At 42.2% G+C, this 22391-nt stretch overlaps 1 pseudogene; it reads left to right on the plus strand.

Annotated features, from left to right (window-relative positions):
- Positions 1-82: 82 nt before the first annotated feature.
- Positions 83-21525, plus strand: LOC136406504 (proteasome subunit alpha type-3-like; annotated as a pseudogene).
- Positions 21526-22391: the final 866 nt, after the last annotated feature.

The raw sequence follows: 22391 nt of genomic DNA on the forward strand, positions 1-22391 counted from the left end.
TGTGATGTGTTCCTTTATGAGTAAGTCTCACTGTCACGCTTGAGCAGCACAAGCTGCTATTATTCACCTGCCCTAGAGGGTCATGACGGTTTTAAAGGCTAAAGTTCAAAACCCATATGTGGTATGTTAGGTGTTCGTGTTAGGAGTTAAGATGGGATCAGAAAATGTGGCCAGTTTCTGAAGTCGTTATACTGTAGTGCTGCCAGATAGATCAATACATTTTATATAATGTATTCGATGGTCAAATGAAAATAGCTTACCTTTCCATTTTCCATGAGGGTTTTGAAGTCAAATCTGGTTTGGAATTCTAGTTCCACCACTTGCTGACCTTAAGATCTTCCCTACATAAAGTTTCTAACCCTTAATTTCTCTGTCAAACACGTATAATACTCTCTATCTTGTATAGGCTGTTGTGAAGATTAAAAATTGTGTCAACAGGCCTGACCTATGGTTCCACCATGGATAAAGCATCAACTTGGAACTCTGAGGTCACCGGTTTGAAACCCTGGGCTTGCCAGGTCAAGGCACACATGGGAGTTGATGCTTCCTGCTCCTCCCCCTCTCTCTAAAAATGAATAAATCTAAAAAAAAATTGTGTCAATAAATTCTCTGTACCCAATTATCTAATTTTGAGTTTAGTCACAACTCTATGAGATAGGCAAGGATACTTATTACTCCAGTTTTATAGAGGAAGAAGGAACTTTGAGATTAAAGTATTGCTCAGGGTCAAATGGCTAGTGAGTTGTAGGACCAACCTTTTTTTTTTTTTTTTTTTTGTATTTTTCTGAAGTTGGAAACGGGGAGGCAGTCAGACAGACTCCTGCATGTGCCCAACCGGGATCCACCCAGCATGCCCACCAGGGGGCGATGCTCTGCCCATCTGGGGCGTTGCTCTGTTGCAACCAGAGCCATTCTAGCGCCTGAGGCAGAGGCCATAGAGCCATCCTCAGCACCCAGGCCAACTTTGCTCCAATGGAGCCTTGGCTGCCAGAGAGGAAAAGAGAGACAGAGAGGAAGGAGAGGGGGAGGGGTGGAGAAGCAGATGGGTGCTTCTCCTGTGTGCCCTGGCCGGGAATTGAACCTGGGATTCCTGAACGCCAGGCCGACGCTCTACCACTGAGCCAACCGGCCAGGGCCAGGACCAACTTTTAAAGCCAAAACATAGAGCCATTTTGGCCCTAACAGGTACCTCTGACAATAGCTCCTGTCTAATTAGAATAGACTGACAGAGTTGACCTACCTTTAGAAGGTGTTTTTGTTCCTCCCAGAAACTAGAAGGTGAGGACTCTTCTATTTTAGGAGCAGGGAGGAGTGAAGGTAGGTGTTAGTATTTAGCACAAAGAAGGCTGAAGCCATTAATGGATTGTGAAATCAATGTAGTAGATTTTGACCTTAGCCAATAGAGCTTGAATATACTTTTAAATTTTTTAAATTGATTGGGGGGGGGGGGCAAGAGAGAAGCATCAATTAATTGTTATACTAATTTTATGCTCATTGGTTGATTTTTTTTTTAGGGTGGGAGACAGACAGGGACTGGCAAACAGTAAGGGTGATGAGAAGCATCAACTCGTAGTTGTGGCACCCTATTTGTTCATTGATTGCTTCTCATAGGTGCCTTGACAGGTGGGGGGGGGGGTCTCCAGCTGAGCCAGCTGACCCCTTGCTCAAGCCAGTGACTTTGTGCTCAAGCCACCTTGGGCTTCAAGCAAGTGACCATGGGATCATGTCTATGATCCCATATTCAAGCCAGGGATGTGGCACTCAAACCGGCAACCCTGCACTCAAGCTGGTGAGCCTGTGCTCAAGCCAGATGAGCTGGAGCTCAAGCTCGTGACATCGAGGTTTCAAACCTGGGTCCTCAGCATCCCATGTCAACGCTCTATCCACTGCGCCACCAGCATTGGTTGATTCTTGTACATGCCCTGACTAGGGATTGAACCTTCAACCCTGATCAATGAGGAGGATTCTCTAACGAAATGAGTTACCTGGCCAGGGCCTAGAGTTTGAATGTTATTTTTTTTTTCCTATTTTTTATTTAAGTGAGAGGAGGGGAAGTAGAGAGACAGACTTCCACATGTGCCCAGACCACATCCCCCTGGCGATCCCCGTCTGGGGGATGATCTCCCCATCTGGGGCCCATTCTCACAACCAAGATATTTTTAGTACATCCTCTGTGCTGGGGGAAACAAGCTCTAATCAATTGAGCCACTGGCTATGGTAAGGAAAGAGAGAGAGAGAAAGAGAGAGAGAGAGAGAGAGAGAGAGAGAGAGGAGGGGCAGGGGGTAGTGAGGAGAAGCAGATAGTTGCTTCTCCTGTGTACCCTGACTGGGAATCAAACCCAGGACTTTCACACACCAGGTCGACACTCTACCACTAAGCAAACCAGCCAGGGCCGGGTTTGAATACTTTTAATAAGTTAGCATAGAATGGGGGGGAGGGGATGAGAGTACATCATGCAGATAAATACTGTTTTGAGGAATTTTCATTTCTATTATACATGTGCACTTGTACACATGCCTGTGTGTGTGTGCAGTTTCAATGTAAAATATAGTTCTTAGAGTGGGTCTAAAAAGTTTGAATGGTACTGTGTAAGATCATTTAGTTTAAGAGATGAAAAAACAGAGACCAAGTTGCTGAGGTCACAAACAGGTGGGCAAAAACAGGTCACCTTAGAATTGAAGTGACACATGGACCCATGGCCTTCTTTTAATAGATGAAGAAATTGAGACCCAGGGAGAGGATCTGATGGGTCCAGGGCCACACTGACAGAGATCAGACAGCCTGTGATATCTCCATGTAAAAGCATCAATTGAATATATATAATTATATAAATTATGTATATATACATATATACATAGATATATACAGTGGTGGGATTTAAATAATTTAATAACTGGTTCTCTGCCCTAATGACCATTTTAAATATTAAAAAAAATGCCAAAAGGTAGTTTATTATTTTATGCATTTAGTACTTAAATAAGAACAATAAAAGATGTATACAAAACTAGATTGTATTATAGAAAGTTTTAAAACATTAATGAACAGTATTAAATAATACCTGACAAAAAACAATAAAACTGTTATTTAAGACATTTCCATATTGTTTCTTGACTGGCATCCTCACTTGCAATTTTTTTCACCTATGGACGGAATGAACATTACTACAAGCGCTTAGAATACGCTGTTGCACAGATGAACATTAAAAAAGAGTAAAGAATGTAAATTTGAGATTTCTACATTGGGCAGCTGCCCAGGTTCCCACCTTAGAGAGAACCCTGATTACAAGTGCCATTTTAACAACCAGTTCGCCAAATTCAACTAAAAATTAGGTATCGGTTCTGCCAAACGAACGTGAACCAGCTGAATCCTACCACTGTATATATACGTACACACACACACACACACACACACACACACACACATATATGTAATTCCTGACAATTGTGTTTAGTTATTTCCTTTGTGACTCAATTAGAAAAAATATGGTGGAAGTTACAGAGTATGACTCTGAGACTAGGTCATAAAAGGTATGGGGCACTTCTTTCTCAGCTCACGTACCCTGGAGGAGACTGGCTGCCATATTGAGAAGACGATCTAGATACCTTATGAGAAATTCCTGTGCAAAGGAATCGAGGTCTCTAGCCAACAGCTGGTGAAGAACCAAGGCCTCTTGCCACTAACTCTGAGTTAGACCTTGGAAACAGATCCCCCAAGGCTCAGTCAAACCTTCAGGGGACTGCAGCCCTTGTTTCTACACTGAAATTTCATGGAAGACCCTGAGCCAGCTCACCTAGCTAAGCCACTCCAGGATTTCTGACCCTCAGAAAATAAAAGATAATAAATGTCTATCACTTTAATTCTCTAACTTTCGGGGCATTTGTTACAGAAAAACAAATAACTGCTATACCGTTGTGTCTTATTGAAGAAGGAATATTTTACACAGAGGAAAACAGCCATGTTTTTATAATTTGGAGATTAAGAGTTTGATTAAAATGAACAGTAAAACACATTATGCTTTACAGATACTTTCTGGGCAGCAGCCTATTTTGCTAAATCTCATCTAGAACCAGTTAAGATCCTTAAAAAATATCAACAGAGAAAATAAATGATAACCACCACTCCCCCACATGTATTTTAAAAAACAAAGATGACACTATAACTTCTTATAGAAGGTAGAAGAATATACAATAAATACCTGGTTTTCCTCCTCATAATGACTATTTAAGTATTTTTTTGAAATATTATATTATTTCTAAAACTACCTACACCTTTCTCCCCCTCTCTTGCCTTTCCCTCCCTCCGTCCTCTCTTTTCCTCGTTTCTGTCTCTCTATTTCTATGTAAGATCTCTCTCACCTTGCTTTTCTGGTGACACGCATGTCTTCCACTGGGTAAGATATGATTTCATCTATTCCACAGTTAGCAATTTTCATTTAAATTGGTTATGAGAGCATTGCTGCCACCTAGTGTTAAAATTAAGGTACAAGGAGAAATGCAAAAGATATAATAATCATAACATAAAAACAATACTAGTGAATAACATTTACTATACTTTGGGCCCTGTTCAAGATACTTCATATACATTGTTCCATTTAAGTATCACAACAGTAGATGCTATTATTTAGTGATGTGATTTTAGGGAGAAGATAACAGTGAGGCATCTCAACGTGAATAACTTGATCCGTATCATAGGATTTGATCAAAGACTATCTGATTCTGATATTTTGTTCTCTCTACAACACTATACATTCTCTCAGGTTTATAACTAGTGCAAGATTTTAGAGTATATGATTATAAATATTTTTGCAACTGCCCATTTCAAATATGTTGTTAATTTCTCATTATATATAAATATTCATTCTAATTTCAAAGAGTGATATTTTAGCCTGATTGGTGGTGGTACAGTGGATAAAGCATCAACCAGAATGCTGAGGTCACTAGTTCTGAGCACAGCTCATCAGTGAGGGAGTCACTGGCTTGAGCAAGGGGACAAGGTCAAGGCACCTACAAGAAGCTCAATGCACAACTAAAATGAAAGCAACAGCTAGTTGATGCCTCTCACCCTCTCTCCCTTCCTATCTCTCTCTGTCTCAAAAAAAAAATGTGATGTTTTATTTCTTTTAACTTAATTGGTAAATAACAGATGCAGCCTTCACTCTTCTCGTGGCTTCATCCAAAACTTCTCTAATAATGTTACCAACTCTAAGATAATGATAAAGCAATTCACCTGAAAAAACTTTAAAATCTTGGATGATGGGAATGCAGCATATCAAATGTCAAAATAACCTAGAGATGTTTTCTCTGAACATATGTACCCTGATTTATCAATGTCATCCCATTAAAATTAATTTTTAAAAAATAAAAAAATTTAAAAAAAACTTTAAAATCACCAAAAAACTTAGCACTGAAAGCCCTGAATACTTTCAGCCCTTCTGTACTAGCACCTTCCTATTCTCTCACAGCTCAAGCCACCCTTTTGCTACTGAACTGAACTGGGGATCAGCCATTTGATAGGTGTCAGCCGAAAGAACACACCAAGTTAATTTTGTGAGTAGGAACTTTACCCCAAGCCAGCAATCAAGGAGCACCCTGGGGGTGTTCCCAAAGCAGTGTCCCTCCTAACAGAAAGAACTGCAGAACTTTATAAAGCCAGTTGCTTACATCATAGCATGTTCAGGTATGTTTTTGGGTAAACATGCACAGTACATGAACATGGCTATACATATATCGCAGGTACAGAAAAATAGCAGATAAGCTGGGCCTTGAGTGGAGAGCTCAGTATTATAGTGAGCATTTAATGAGAAAAGTTCCTGCTGAGGTCTCTGGAAGGGTCTCAGGCAATTTCAGGTGGTTTCTTTTTTTTTTTTTTTTTTTTAATTTTTTTTTACAAGGACAGAGAGAGAGTCAGAGAGAGAGATAGATAGGGACAGGCAGACAAGAACGGAGAGAGATGAGAAGCATTAATCATTAGTTTTTCATTGTGGCACCTTAGTTGTTCATTGATTGCTTTCTCATATGTGCCTTGACCATGGGGCTACAGCAGACCGAGTAACCCCTTGCTCAAGCCAGCGACCTTGGGTCCAAGCTGGTGACCTTTTTGCTCAAGCCAGATGAGCCTGCGCTCAAGCTGGAGACCTCGGGGTCTCGAACCTGAGTCCTTCCGCATCCCAGTCCAACTCTCTATCCACTGTGCCACCTCCTGGTCTCAGGTGGTTTCTTAATCTTTACCCTCTGGCGGTGAAGAAAAACACCTCAAGCAAGCATGGTTGGATTTCAGACTGGCAAGCAAGCAAGCAGAGTAAATATGTAGGCTTCCTCTAAGTGTTTGACCCTTGTATGTAGGCTACACCTTCACTCGTTTCTTTTCAAGTTGTGTACACCCTGCTTCCTCTGCTCTCACTACTGTCACAGTTGCTTCTCTTTGGATGGCCCCCAAATCTGACTCTCTAGTCAGCCTTGCCTTCTTTCCTGGATTCATAGTCTGCCTTTCCATCGGTTTGTGGGACTTTCATAGCTGGCTATCCTGTTCAGATAGAAGTGTCAACATATATATGATATAATCCATCACCTACTCCCTACAGCATCTCTTCTGTTTCTATTTCTGGGGCTCACAGCTTTGGAGGAAAGAAGATTTCCCTAGTATAGTTAAGGAAAGTTTATAAGGCTACAAAGTAACTTGCTTACAATTACACAACCACAATCATGTGTCACTTACTGACCATCAAGAATACATTCTGAAAAATGCATCCTGAAGTAATGTTGTCATTGTGGAAACATCACAGAATGCATGTGTACACACTTAGAAGGCCTAGCCTACTACACACCTAGGCAATATGGTATATAGCCTATTGCTCTGTAGGAGAGGAAGAATAGTTTCTCTCTACCCTGTGGGTTCTTGCCTGAGACGTCCCTGTAATAGACAGTAACAGGCACTGGCCAGTTGCTCAGTCAGTTAGAGCAGTATTTTTGAACTGCTGGTCTGCTAAAATTTTGTGCCGGTCCGTGAAAGAGTGAATCACCCTAATGTTGAATGAAGATTATGGAGTCTATAAGCTGTGGACCCACAGTTGAAAACCACTGGGTTCGAGCTTCATCTGGAAACACCAAGGTTGCCAGTTTGATCCTCAGAGCACGTATAGGAAGCGACCAATGAATGCACAACTAAGTGGAACCACACATAAATGCTTCTCTCTCTCTCTCACCCTTCCTCTTTGTCTTTCTAAAGTCAATCAATAGAATAGATAAATAAATACTGGATTGGACTGTAACTTGAAAACACAAAATTTTTAAAAATAATAATAAAAGATAGTAACAAGAGAAAAACAAACAAATGTTAAATAGCATGTATATATCCTGTATTCTTGGGTGACACCCAGGAAAACTAAGTAACTTACCAAAATGGATGAAACCACAACCTTAAATACCACCTTCAGCTGAAGACAGAAGGTGTTGGAGGTGGAGAGCATCAGTTACCACCTGGAGGTTACCAGGAAAAGCTCAGTGAAATGGGTAAGGTTGTTATGCATATTTTAAGTAGTTCTCTTCCACATTAATGAGAGTTTCTAGAGGTAAGGTCATCCCCTTCTTCCAGGTATCTTAAGGGAGACATCCTTACAAATGGAGATCTCCCTTCCAAATGTAAATGTCTTTTTAAAAATATTTTTAAAATGTTTTTATTTATTGATTTGAGAGAGAGAGATCATTTTGTTATTTCACTTATTTTACATATTCATTGGTTGATTCTTGTATGTACCTTTACTGGGGATTGAACTCACAACCTTGATGTGGTATTGGGATGATGTTCTATCCTGGCCAGTGTTGTAAATGTCATTTGCAAATAACTTCTACTTGGTTTTCAGACCTTCTCTCATGTGCACTGTTTCTTAAAATTAATCAGCCCCAAAATAATCCTTATGCCAATTAGACATATTTTAGGGTGGCAAATTCAGTCCTGCTACAGCTTGTAGACTGCAAACCTGTATGTTGGGCAAACAAGTATGTTAGGCTTCCTCACTTGTACTGTACTTGGCCTGATTGGTGCATGAGCATGGGGCAGCACCTCTGTGTATAGTCTATGTAAGGCTGCAGGTGCCTGCCCTCAGGGCAGCAGATCGTAGATTTTGGATTGTTTGCCGCCATTGGGAGGGCCTTTTTTGCTGTTGTTTGCTGGAGAAAGGTTTTTCCCCTGGCCTGTTTTTGCTTGGGAGTCCTGAGAGAGAGAGAGGAAGAGAAGTGGTTTTCATTGCCTGCTTGCTCGTCCGCTGTTCCAAGACTAATAAACAGAATGGCCCATCATCCTCCAGCTCCACAGTTCCTTTGCTGTCTGCCCGAATCCGGTGTGAAGCTGCACTGCCACCAGCCCTACATTGTACAACATGTTACTGTACTGAATACTGTAGGCAACTCTAACACAGTAGTATTTGTGTAATGTGCTGTGGTATCACAGTATGACAGCTATTATGTCACTAAGTAGTGGTAATTTTTAGCTCCATGTATGCCATCCCTGAAAGGTCATTATGCAGTGCATGACTGTAGTAAGTTGCAGAGCCAAATTTAACCCAGGTCAGTTTTACTCCTGACCTACATGGACAAAAAAATAAAAATAAAAGCATCTATAGAAAATAACCTCAGCCGTGGCCAGTTGGCTCAGTGGAAGAGCATTGACCCGGTGTGTGGAAGTCCTGGGTTCTATTCCTGGTCAGGGCACACAGGAGAAGCAGCCATCTGCTTCTCCACCCCTCCTCTTCCCCCTTCTCTTACTCTATCTCTCTCTTTTCCCTTTCTGTAGTCATGGCTAGAATGGTTAGAGTGAGTTGCCCCCTAGGTGCTGAGAATGGCTCCATGGCCTCGCCTCGGGCGCTAAAATAGCTCAGTTGCCAAGCAATAGAGTAGTGGCCTTAGATGGGCAGAGCATCCCCAGTAAGGGCTAGCTGGGCAGATCCTGGTCGGGGTGCATGTGGAAGTCTGTCTCCATGACTCCCCACTTCTCACTAAATAAAAGATAAAAATAAATTAAAAATAAAAAATTTAAAAGAAAGTAACCTCACAGAGTAGATCTGATCATAAATTCCTAACTGGACAGGTTATGGTGGGTAGTCATGCCCCAGGCATATAATGTCTTTTCTTGTGTGTATGTGTGTGTGTGTGATAGAGAGGGACAGATAGGGACAGACAGACAGGAAGGGAGAGAGATGAGAAGCATCAATTCTTCGTTGTGGCACCTTAGTTGTTCACTGATTGTTTTCTCATATGTGCCTTGACTGGGGGGGCTACAGCAGACCGAGTGACCCCTTGCTCAAGCCAGCGACTTTGGGCTCAAGCTGGTGAGCCTTGTTCAAACCAGGTGAGCCCATGCTTAAGCTGGCGACCTTGGGGTTTCAAACCTGGGTCCTCCGCATCCCAGTTCGACACTCTATCCACTGTGCCACCGCCTGGTCAGGCTATAACTTCTTTAGTGAAAGATTTTAAGCCAGCCCAGTTCATTGTTCATGTGCATCTGTTAACACACCTTTGAAATACCAGAAGTAATATCCATCAAAGGGGGATTAACCTGTAAGAAAGTACATAATCTTATTAATTATCCTGTCATCCAATCCTCACATTGCTTACTCCAGTTTTTCTTAGGGATCCTTCTTAATTTCAAATGCATAAAAGAAACTGCAAAACTTATTTTCTGGAGCATTTGTTCCCTGGCATGTGTCATCTGTTTGGTTCAAATAAACTCTTATTGAACTTCTGTACAAGTTTGGAGATTTCTTACTTCAACACCGATTTCCTTTGAGTTCTCTGGATCCTCTGGCTAGACCAGGGGTCCCCAAACATTTTACACAGGGGGCCAGTTCACTGTCCCTCCGACCGTTGGAGGGCCAGACTATAAAAAAACTATGAACAAACCCCAATGCACACTGCATATATTTTAAAATAAAAAAACAAAACGGGAACAAATACAATATTTAAAATAAAGAACAAGTAAATTTAAATCAACAAACTGACCAGTATTTCAATGGAAACTATAGGCCTGCTTTTGGCTAATGAGATGGTCAATGTCCGGTTCCATATTTGTCACTGCTAGCCGTAACAAGTATTATGACATGCTTCCAGAGCTGTGAGGCGTGCGTCCTGCGTCACTGGAAATAGTACTGTACGTGAGCACCGCCGCGCTTTGCGGTGCTGCCACATACAGTACTCCAGGAGCATCCTGTGCTCCTCTTACTGACCACCAATGAAAGAGGTGCCCCTTCCGGAAGTGTGGCGGGGGCCGGATAAATGGCCTCAGGGGGCCACATGCGGCCCACTGGCCGTAGTTTGGGGACCCCTGGGCTAGACTATACATCCTTCTGTCTGTTGGGCAAACAAATGTGTTACAAGTTTGTTAGGCTTGCTCACTTGCACTTTGCCAAACTGGTTCATGGGCACGGGGCAGCACCCTGTGTGTATAGTCTAAGTAAGGCTGCAGGTGCTTGTCCTCAGGGAGGCAGATTGCAGATTGTGGATTGCCTGCCTGCTTGGGAGGGGCCATTGTTTGCTATTGTTTGCTGGAGAAGGGGTTTTTGACTCATTGTGTTTTTGCTAGGGAGTCCTGAGAAAGATAGAGAAGCGGTTTTCCCTGCTGGCTTGCTTGTCAGCTGTGGGAGACTCTAATAAATAGAATGACCCACTATCCTCCAGTACCAGTTTCTTTACCATCTACCCAAATCCAGTGTAAACCTGCATGGTCACAACTTCTGACCTTACAGGCACCATGAACCAATATCTGCTATAGAGTGATTTGCACCAGGACAGCTGCGTTTGAATTCTTCCACTCTGCAAGCATAAAGGATTAGTTTTAAAAATGAGAAGAGAGATGAGCCCTGGCCAGGTAGTTTAGTTGGTTAGAGCATTGTCCCAATACACCAAGGTTGAGTGTTCAATCCCAGATCAGGACACATACAAAAATCAACCAATAATGGCATGAATAAGTGGAACGACAAATTGATGTTTCTTTCTCTTTCCCTATAGCTAAAATCAATAAATATAGGAGGAAAGGTCTTTCTTTACATATTTTAATACAGGCAGCCATTGGGGTGTTAAAATGTCACCCTATAAAGTACAATTGAAACAAAGAATTTATCTGCTTCAGTTTGACATTTCAACTTCAGACTAATTTACATCACTTTAAAAGTAACTACAAAAGTAGGAGCAATTAGGTAATTAAGATGAGATCTCTGGTTATTCATTAAATATTTGTTAAAATGAATCACATTTTGACCAGGCGGTGGCACAGTAGATAGAGCATCGGACTGGGATGCGCTGGACCCAGGTTCGAAACCCCGAGGTTGCCAGCTTGAGCGCGAACTCATCTGGTTTGATCAAGGCTTTCCAGCTTGAGCCCAAGGTCGCTGGCTTGAGCAAGGGGTCATTCAGTCTGCTGTAGCCCCCTGGTCAAGGCACATATGAGAAAGCAATCAATGAACGACTAATGTGCCACAATGAAGAATTGATGCTTCTCATCTCTCTCTCCTTTCCTGCCTGTCTGTCTCTAAGTGTTCCTCTCTCTGTCACCAAAAAAATGTTTTATTGACTTTTCAAATATATTATAAATCACATCAATTGAACTCTTTCCCTGTAGAGATAGAGACTAGATGGAGGCAGTGTGATCTGACAGAAGTGGTCTAACTAAAAATCCAAAAACCCTGGACTGTAAACTCTTTTCATAAATTTGAAAAGCTTCTAAGACTTTATGTCATTTATGAAACCTAATATACTGCTCACAAAAATTAGGGGATACTTCAAAATGAATATGAAGTGATAAAATATTTCCTAATTTTTGTGAGCTCTCAACAATATTTTTATAATAGATTCCATGGAGTTGTCTAATCTTTCACATAAATATTACAGTGCTAAGTCTTTAATAAGTTAGTAAATAACATTTAATAATGTTAAATTTTGGTATGCTCAGATAAGGAATTCATTGAAGTAAAAGGACATAAATTTTTGTTTGTCCTAAAACTTTTTTTAGCGAGACGGGGGTTGGGGGGGGACAGATAGGGACAGACAGACAGGAAGGGAGATGAGAAGCATCACCTCATAGTTGTGGCACCTTAGTTGTTCATTGATTGCTTTCTCATATGTGCCTTGACCGGGGGGCTACAGCAGACCAAGTAACCCCTTGCTCAAGTCAGCAACTTTTGCTCCAGCCAGCAACCTTTGGGCTTAATTAAGCCAGCAACCATGGATTCATGTCTATGACCCCACACTCAATTTGCTGAGCTCATGCTCAAGCCAGTGATCTCGGAGTTTTGAACCTGAGTCTTCTGTGTCCCATGCCAATGATCTATCCACTGTGCCACCACCTCATCAGACCTAAAACTTCTTTTGAAGGTTTATACTCTTTTTAATTTTATTTATTTCAATGATTTATATTTCATCTTAAGCTTTAATTTGATTAGATTTAAGCCAATTAACACTCATCCATTGAGCACTTTCTGTATTTAGGCTCTGTGATTTGGCCCCTTTAGTCTAAAATTTGTCCCCTTTTTTCCCTTCTTTCATTATGCAAGTCAAGCTCTTTTTCCCCTTGAAAATTTAAGTCAAATTAGGAAATATATATATATATATATATATATATATATATATATATATATTCTCAACTTGGAGAAATAAAAAGAAATTATCACCTCTCCTTCTGTCAGTTGTGAAAGCTGTCTTAAAAGAATTAAGATTCCTTTTTTAAGCCAAAATCTAAAATTAGAATACATATAAACCCCCCACAGGCAATAAATATCAATCTACTTAAAGTCAGAGCTTAAAAACAAGGAATTATTTCAAAGCGTAGAACAGTGTTTCTGGTCTGTGGACCAGTGCCCCTCTGGCAGAAATTTCATGCTGATCTGCAAAAGAGTTAACCACCCTGACATTGTGTGATGATTATAGATCCTCTAAGACAAATTCATTTTTAAGACTTTTTTGATATACATATACATTATTAAATAATTACCAAAATCAAGATAATAAACACATTGTAGGGGAGCACAATTTGCCACTCCAAAATATACCTTTTTGGGGAGGCATTGATTATCTTATGCTGGTTGTTTTTAAGAAACCAAAGACTCAGTAAAAACCTTTGACCTTCCTCCTAATTGCCTAAAAGAACTTAGAGGACCTGTTCCTGGAAGGGTGCCCTCCCCACCACAGTCTAATATGAACTAGGTGATAGACTGGGAGGGACCTAGCAAGGCCCTTTTGATGAAGTCCCCTCTGTGTCCTATTGTTAAAGATGGCTCAACAAACACGTGTTTACCAAACATTTGACTTTCATCTCTATGTGAATTGCCTTCCTGCTCTTTGAAGTCTCAAATCACACCACCCCCACTTTCTCCTTAGCTCAAGATGGCATATTATTAGCCTCAACTGCCTGATTTATCCTTGGGCCCCATATTCTTATGGACCCCCTGTATATATATGCATAATCAATTTGGTTATTTTCTCCTGCGAATCTGTCCCATGCCGATTTGGTTATGAGACAAGCCAGAAGAACTAAGAGGAAAAGGTGGGTGGAAATTCCCCCTCCCTCCTACAAAATCCATTACTCCACATAGTTAACATTGTTAACTCTCTATGTGTGGTGAAGATGCTTAAGATCTACTCTGCTTAACTTTCAAGCATACAATACTCTATTATTAACTATAGTCACAAATTCTTTTCTTTTAGTTGAATTTATTTGGGTGACATTTGTTATATAGTCACTAATTCTAAATTATTTTCTCAGCTTCCATTTCTACTTTCAGTTGTGAAAGTAGAATATAATGCTGCTCATTAGTAGGCATTGTAATTTAATATGCTTTTGTTTTTAGGTGAGAGGAGGGGAGATAATGAGGCAGACTCCCACATGCACCCCAACCAGGATTCACCTGTCAACCTCATCTGGGGCCCTATGCTCAAATCACCAAGCTATTTTGAGTGCCTGAGGCCACTGAGCTCAGTCAGAGCTGTCCTCAGCGCCCAGGGCCAATGGTCAAACCAATCATGACACTGGACGTGGGAGGGGAAGAAGAGTAGGGGGAAAGGGAGGAGGGGAGGAGTAGATGGTCACTTCTCCTATGCTCCCTGACCAGGAATCTAATCTGGAATGTCCATATGATGGGCCAATGCTCTATCCACTGAGTCACCAGCCAGGACCTCTAATATGCTTTTAATTTTAAAGTTGGGCTGCCCAGGCAGTGGGCAGTGAGTAGAGCATCGGACTAGGACACAGAGGACCCAGGGTCGAAATCCCAAGGTCGCTGGCTTGAGCAAAGGATCACTTGGTCTGCTATAGCCTCCTGGTCAAGGCACATATAAGAAAGCAATCAATGAACAACTAAGGTGCTGCAATGAAGAATTGATGCTTCTCGTCTCTCTCCCTTCCTGTCTATCTGCCCCTATCTGTCCTTCTCTCTGAACCTCTCTGTCTCTGTCACATACACACACAAAAAAAAATTTTTTAAGTTGATCCAATATATGTCTTTTTTCCCAATATATGTTTTATAATTGAGAAAAGAAATAACAATGATAAAATGATAAAACAATGTTAGAACAAACTAATTTCTATCCCAAAGTTAAGCAAAGTTTCTAAAATGTACCAAGTACCTTTAGAGCATTTCCTTGCATATCTAAAACAGGTATGGCATAAATCTCAGGAAATTGGAGATGTTCAGAATAATACTCATATTCTAGGGAATGCTTCACATTTTACAAGTCTTTCAAAAAAAGACTTGAAACACCACAATAGAATGTAACAATGACTTTCCAGTTACTTTCATAAAAGTCAACATTGGCCTTATTCCTTTAGCCAAAATGTATGTATGGAAGGTAGAATTCTAAGATGAATCCAGTTATGAGCTAAATTATGTTCCTTCAAATTTCATATGTTGAAGTCCTAACTCTCACATCTCAGAATGACTGTATTTGGAGATAGGATTTTTTAAAAAGGTAATTAAGGTACAATGAGGTCTTATGGGTGGGCTCTGTTCTAGTTCATTGAGTGTCCTTATAAAGAAATTAGGACTCAGATATGCACAGAGGGAAGACCATGTGAGGACACAGGGAGATGATGGCCATTTACAGGTAAAGGAGAGTGACCTCAGAGTGAAACCAACTCTGCTGACACCTTGATCTCAGACTTCTAGCCTCCAGAATGGCAAGGATGTAAATTTCTGTGGTTTGTTTAAGCCACATAGGCTGTGGTACTTTGTTATGGCAGATCTGGTAAACTAATACAGCTCCCAAAGTTATCAACTACCTATGTATACACCCTGTTCAGCTGCCATGGAATTTAGCAGCCATGTTGTGACTAGAACCTGAGGCTGGTCTCTGGGAGCCCAGAGAAACCACTGCTGACAGCCAGCAAGATAACGGAACCTTAATCCTGTGACCACAAAGAACTAAATCCTGCCCACAGCCTCTGTGAGCCTGGTCAGAACTCTGAAGAGACAGTGTGCTCTGGGAGAAAGTGTTTATCAGATGATAACCAGTCCAACAGGCGCTTTTATTTCAACCTGTGAGGCTCTGGGCAGAGAACCCAGCTATGGCAGGTTCCGATGTGGGAGGTAATCACTGGGTGGGGTTTTAGACTGCTAAAATTTGTGGCACTGATTTGCAGCACAGAAAACGCTATGAATATAACTGCAAACCCAAGGGTTGGGTTATCATTGTGAATGATTGACGGTCACTTAAATTATTTTAGTGGTAAGAAATGGGAATTTCTTTTCTTAATTTTTAACTTATTGTGATGACATGGCTTCAAGTGTCCACTCAATATAATACCTTCTATGCACTGCATCGTGCCCCCACCCCATGCAAGGTCATTTAATTTTTAATATCTCTGAGAAGACCCAACATCCAGAAAAAAATTTTTTCCCATAGTGTCTTAATAAGTCCCTGATATTTTAAAATTAGAATTCTATATTGAAATGTCCCATTCCCTTTTCACATACCATACTATTCATTTAGAATTATAGTAGTTTTGTTTTTGTTCTTATTGTTTTGGGGGGTTGCTCAAGATCTGATCTTCTTCCTTTTTGGAGAATATACCTATGTTAGTTTTGAGGGGAAACAGGGTGAGCCTTGTACTGCAAAAAGATCAAATTCTCCTGAGCAGTGGTGCCACAGTGGATAGAGCATCAACCTGGATAGAGGTTCCATGTTCAAAACCCCAAGGTCCCTGGCTTGAGTGCAGGCTCACCGGCTTGAGTGTGGGATCATGAACATGAGCCCATGGTTGCTGGCTTGAGCCGAAGGTCACTGGTTTCAGCCCAAGGTTGCTGGCTTGAGCAAGGGGTTACTGGCTCAGCTGGAGCACAACTCCCCAGTCAAGGCACATATGAGAAGCAATCAATGAACAACTTAAAGTGCCACAACTACAAGTTGACGCTTCTCATCTTTGTCCCTTCCTGTGTCTGTCTCTCTCTCTCACTGAAACAAAGAAACAAACAAACCTGAGGTATAATAAATTAATTAAATGATATGTAGACGTTCAAAAAACGTCCACAAATCCTTTGCTACAACTCCTTCAAGAAGAACTTAATTCCTCTCCCATTGAGTGTGAGTTGGACTTAGTGATCCCCTTCTAACAAACAGAATAAAGTAGAAGTGACAGTATGACTCAGAGACTCTGTCATAAAAGGCATTGTGACTACCTGTGTGTTGTCTCTCTCTCTTAGTCATCGTCTTGAGGGATGTCGCCACCATGTTGAGCAGTCCAATGGAATGAGGAACTATGGCCTCAAGTCAGTTGCCATAGGAGTGAGCTATCTTAGAAGTCAATCATCAACACTACTCAGTCTTTCAGATGAAAGTTCTTGCCAACATCTTGACTACAACCTCATGAAAGAGGTTTATGTTGATGTTTCTGTGCCTCAGGAATTTGAGAGCAACTTAGGGCTCAAAGGTTGGGCTCTAAATAACTGAGGCAGAGAAACTAAGATAACATGTTTATTTTATTTTAAGCCACAAAATTTGGAGTTATTTGTTACTTCAATAGATAACTAACACAGTAAGGTACATTTCTCATATTAGAAAGAGATAAAGAGAAATAGAAGGAAAGACCTAGAAATGAATAGGGGTTAGGAGAAGAAAGAGGGTATCATGAGGAGAATTACAATGTGTTTCCTCTTTTAGAGAGAGGGTAAGAAGTAAGGCAACTGATATAAGAAGTGGGACTTTGCCTGACCAGGTGGTGGCACAATGGATAGAGCGTTGGACTGGGATGTGGAGGACCCAGGTTCGAGACCCCAAGGTTGCCAGCTTGAGCGCAGGCTCATCTGGTTTGAGCAAAGGCCCGCCAGCTTGGACCCAAGGCCGCTGGCTCGAGCAAGGGGTTACTCAGTCTGCTGAAGGCCCGCGGTCAAGGCACATATGAGAAAGCAATCAATGAACAACTAAGGTGTCGTAAAGAAAAACTGATGATTGATGCTTCTCATCTCTCTCCATCCCTGTCTGTCCCTATCTATCCCTCTCTCTGACTCTGTCTTAGAAAAAAAAAAAAAAAAGAAAGTGGGACTTTGGGGACAGAGATGTTAAAAGATGTATTTGCTGTGCTAGATGATATCAACCTTTCTCCTGTGTTCCTGAAAAAATTTAAGAAAAGATTAACATTTTTTTTTTTTTTTGTATTTTTCTGAAGCTGGAAATGGGGAGGCAGTCAGACAGACTCCCGCATGCGCCCCACCGGGATCCACCCGGCACGCCCACCAGGGGGCGATGCTCTGCCCATCCGGGGCTTCACTCTGTTGCGGCCAGAGCCACTCTAGCGCCTGGGGCAGAGGCCAAGGAGCCATCCCCAGCGCCCGGGCCATCTTTGCTCCAATGGAGCCTCGGCTGCTGCGGGAGGGGAAGAGAGAGACAGAGAGGAAGGAGAGGGGGAGGGTGGAGAAGCAGATGGGCGCCTCTCCTGTGTGCCCTGGTTGGGAATCGAACCCAGGACTTCTGCACGCCAGGCCAATGCTCTACCACTGAGCCAACCAGCCAGGGCCAACATATTTTTAAAATAATCCAAGCCTGGCCTGTGGTGGCGCAGTGGATAAAGCGTCGACCTGGAAATGCTGAGGTCGCTGGTTCGAAACCCTGGGCTTGCTTGGTCAAGGCACATATGAGAGTTGATGCTTCCAGCTCCTCCCCCTCTCCTCTCTCTCTTTTTCTCTCCCTCTCCTCTCTAAAATGAATAAATAAATAAATAAATTAAATAATAATAACAATAATCCAACACTACCCAGTGATTAAATGTGTCCCAAGGCTCATGACCCAGTTATCTAAGTCAACTCTAGTAATTTAATTCTTTTTTACTGGCTACTCAATTTTTCAGTTTTTTCTATAGCTAAGGTAGTCACAGACAAAGCTCTGGCCAAAGAGACATGCAAGGATGTGTCCTGGGAGCTTCTAGGAAATATTTTATTTCCTGCTGAGGAAAGAAACACATGAATTTGCTAGCATCACCCCTGACCTTTCTTTTCATCTTAAGTATGTTTTAAAAGGTTATGTAAGACTACTGTCATGTGCCAATAAGAAGGCAAGTTTAAAGATGAAAAAAATGTTGATGAAAGAGGGGCATTGTAATTCATCTAACCAAAAGTAACCTCACAGGGTGATCTGATCATAAATTTCTAACTGGGCAGGGCATGGTGGGTAGTCATGACCCAGGCATATAACTTCCCTAATAAAAGGCTTATCTTTGCTTTAAGCAAGCCCTGTCCATTGTTTTTGTGCATTTTTGACACACCTTGGAAACGCCTCTTTTTCAGACCCCTTAGAACAGTGGTCCCCAACCTCTTTTGAACCACGGACTGGTTTAATGTCAGAAAATATTTTCACGGACTGGTCTTTAGGGTGGGAAGGAAAAAAGTATCACGTGACCGAGACAAGCATCAAGAGTGAGTCTTTTTTTTTTTTTTTGGCCCTGGGGCGCAGCGCGGGCCCCCCGGCCTTTCTTCTTGGTCAGTCCCAGCAGCCTATTGTGTTTGGCCCTGCGGTTCTTAAACCACACCTGCACTTGGTACTCTTGAAGGTTTAGCTTGGCTGCCAGGGCCTCACGTTCCTCGTAGGTCGGGTAAAGCTTGCTCGCAAAGAATTCCTCCAGCTCCTGCCTCTGTTCTGCGCTGTACATCGTGCGCTGCTGCCGCTTTCTATTCGGGGGGTCCTAGGGACGGTGAGAAACCCACGGGAAACTCGGGTTCCTGCATTCTGGATGCTGCTGAGTCCACTGCTCTTGAGCCTCTATCCTCAGCCTCTTTGAGGGTCTTAGGGACTGCCAAGAGTGAGTCTTAAACAGATATAACAGAGGGAATCTGGTCATTTTTTAAAAAATAAAACATCGTTCAGACTTAAATATAAATAAAACGGAAATAATGTAAGTTATTTATTCTTTCTCTTCGGACCGGTACCAGTCCGCAGCCCCGGGGTTGGGGACCACTGCCTTAGAAGAGTAACTACCTTCAAAAGAGCATGTAATTGTGTTAACCATCCTGTAATCCAGTCCTGGTCTTGCTTTCCCCCACCTCCATGTAATCTACCTTATGTTCCCTCCTTAATTCCAGATGTATGAAAGAAACTGCCAAACTACGTATCATTCTCCAGAGCATTTGAGATCTTGCTTCCCAGCACTATCATCCATTCGGCTAAAATAAACTCTTACAAAAATTCTCACAGGTTTGGAGATCTCTTACACTGACAAAAGGTAACAAAAGGAGATGGCTGAGCAGAAGGATAGAAAGCACCAGGATCAGGGTAGGGCGAGCTCTTTAGGCCTGAAGCCCTGCACATCCCTCTGCTTATACCAGGAGGAGCTCAGTCGGCACCGATATGACCTGTCAGCCCCTACATTCTCTCCTGATGGAAGAGTTTTCCAAGTTGAATATGCTATGATAGCTGTAGAAAATAGTAGAACAGCTACTGGAGTCAGATGGAAAGATGGCGTTGTCACTGGGCTAGAAAAATTAGTGCTTTCTAAACCTTACGAAGAAGATTCCAACAAACGACTTTTTAATGTTGATCAGTGTATGGCCAGTAGCCACGGCCACCATCACAGCCGCCTGGCCCATGCAGGTTTACATTTGATTTGGACAGATGGTAATGAAACAACGGAGCCAAGAACTGGTGAGCCATTACATTTAATCCTAGCTTGCACTCGGCAGGCGAGAAACACACACAGTGGAAAAACATTTACCTTTCCATTCAGGGCTCCCAAAGCCACTGATTCATCTGAGTTTCCTAGAATCACAGGTTTCTACCTCACCAGACTTATTCACCTCTGTTCCCCATCTCCTTCTCTCTGCACAAACTCTGCACAAACTGGCTTATCCTTCAGCACTCCACCATCTTGGCTGCTTCTCCTCTGCAATGCTAATTTCAGGAACCGAGAGAGAGCATGAGCCCTTGTTCTACCCCATTTTATATTGTAGAAATCAAAACCTTTAAGCCAATATACAAATAAGAAAGTCTCTGATACAAAGTCACTTATCTGAGGCATAAATGGGATTCCTCATAAGAGTGCAGCACCCCACATCATGCAACAGTCAAGGGTGTGAGAAAAAGCTTAGTTTTGAAAAGTCTTAGTATTAAAAGGATGGGAAAGGGCCCAGAGCGTTGGCCTGGCGTGCAGGAGTCCTGGGTTCGATTCCTGGCCAGGGCACACAGGAGAAGCGCCCATCTGCTTCTCCACCCCTCCCCCTCTCCTTCCTCTCTGTCTGTCTCTTCCCCTCCCGCAGCCAAGGCTCCATTGGAGCAAAGTTGGCCCGGGCGCTGAGGATGGCTCCATGGCCTCTGCCTCAGGCACTAGAATGGCCCTGGTTGCAACAGAGCAATGCCCCAGATGGGCAGAGCATTACCCCCTGGTGGGCATGCCAGGTGGATCCCGGTCAGGCACATGCAGGAGTCTGTCTGACTGCCTTCCCGTTTCCAACTTCAGAAAAATACAAAAAAAAGGAGGGAGGTGGGAAAGGTTTATTCTTAAAACTAAGCCTAAGGCTATAATGACCCAGCCTGCTTACAGCCTGTTCCCCACACCCAATGCAAACTATAAGTGAGCAAACATATATATCATATTTACAAACTTATTTGACTGACAATCAGCCTGATGGAATGGTAATCACTGGGTTGTTGGCAGGTGCTTGCTCTTTAGCAGACATTGCAGGAGAAGAAGCTTCCAACTTTAGATCTAACTTTGGCTATACACTGCACTAAAACATCTTGCAGACAAAGTGGCCATGTATGTTTATATATATACACTACACAGTGCTGTTAGACCTTTTGGCTGCAGTTTCATGTTAGGGTTTTATAGTGTGAATGATTGTGCACAACTCTACATTATTGACCCATCATGTGTTTCATATGATTATTGGGGCTGTGCTATTGGCAAAGCCAGGTAAACTACAAAGACAGAAATAGAAATGCTACAGATGAAAGAAATGACCTGCTGTGATACTGTTAAAGAAGTTGCAAAAGTAATTTACATAGTACACGAAGTTAAGGATAAAGCTTTTGAACTGGAGGGTTGCTGAAATAACTAAAGGCTAAGGGCTCTTTGAAGGAAGAAGATGAATTAGATGATGATAATATGTTGACTTCCCCATGTAACTATTTAGCCCCTTCAATTATTACATACCCACTGACCAATTTTCATTAAATTTTTGTCTTTTAAAAGAAAGGAAAAAAAAGGGAGGAAGGAAGGAAGAAAGGAAGGAAGGGAGGAAGGAAGGAAGGAAGGAAGGAAGGAAGGAAGGAAGGAAGGCAGGAAGGCGCTTGGAACCTTGGGGACATGACTGAGCAGTTTCACCAAATCAGTATTGCTTTGTTCCAGTCTTCTCATTAGGTGAGTTTATTAACATTCTTTATTGCTTAAGCCACTGAAGTTATGATTAGTATGGTTTTCTGTATTTATGATAAAACCATTCCTCCTCCTCCTCCTCCTCCTCCTTCTTCTTCTTCTTCTTCTTCTTCTTCTTCTTCTTCTTCTTCTTCTTCTTCTTCTTCTTCTTCTTCCTCTTCCTCTTCTTCCTCTTCTTCCTCCTCCTCCTCCTCCTCCTCCTCCTCCTCCTTCTTCTTCTTCTTCTTCTTCTCCTTCTCCTTCTCTTTCTTCCTCTTCTTTTCCAAGAGAGAAAAGGAGAGGTGAAGAGACAGACTTCACATGCACCCTCACTAGGATCCACCCAGCAACCCTGTCTTGGGGCCAAGGTTCTGCCCATCTGGGGCCATGCTCACAACCAAGCTATTTTTAGTGCCTGAGGCAGAGGCTCCATGGAGCCATCCTCAGCATCCAGGGCTGATGTACTTGAACCAATCAAGCCATGGCTGTAGGAGAGGGGAAGAGGGGGGGGGAGGGGTGGAGAAACAGATGGTCGCTTTTCCTGTGTGCTCTGACTGGGAATTGAACCCAGGACATC

The sequence above is a fragment of the Saccopteryx leptura genome, chromosome 5 (genome assembly GCF_036850995.1).
Source record: "Saccopteryx leptura isolate mSacLep1 chromosome 5, mSacLep1_pri_phased_curated, whole genome shotgun sequence".
NCBI lineage: Eukaryota > Metazoa > Chordata > Mammalia > Chiroptera > Emballonuridae > Saccopteryx > Saccopteryx leptura.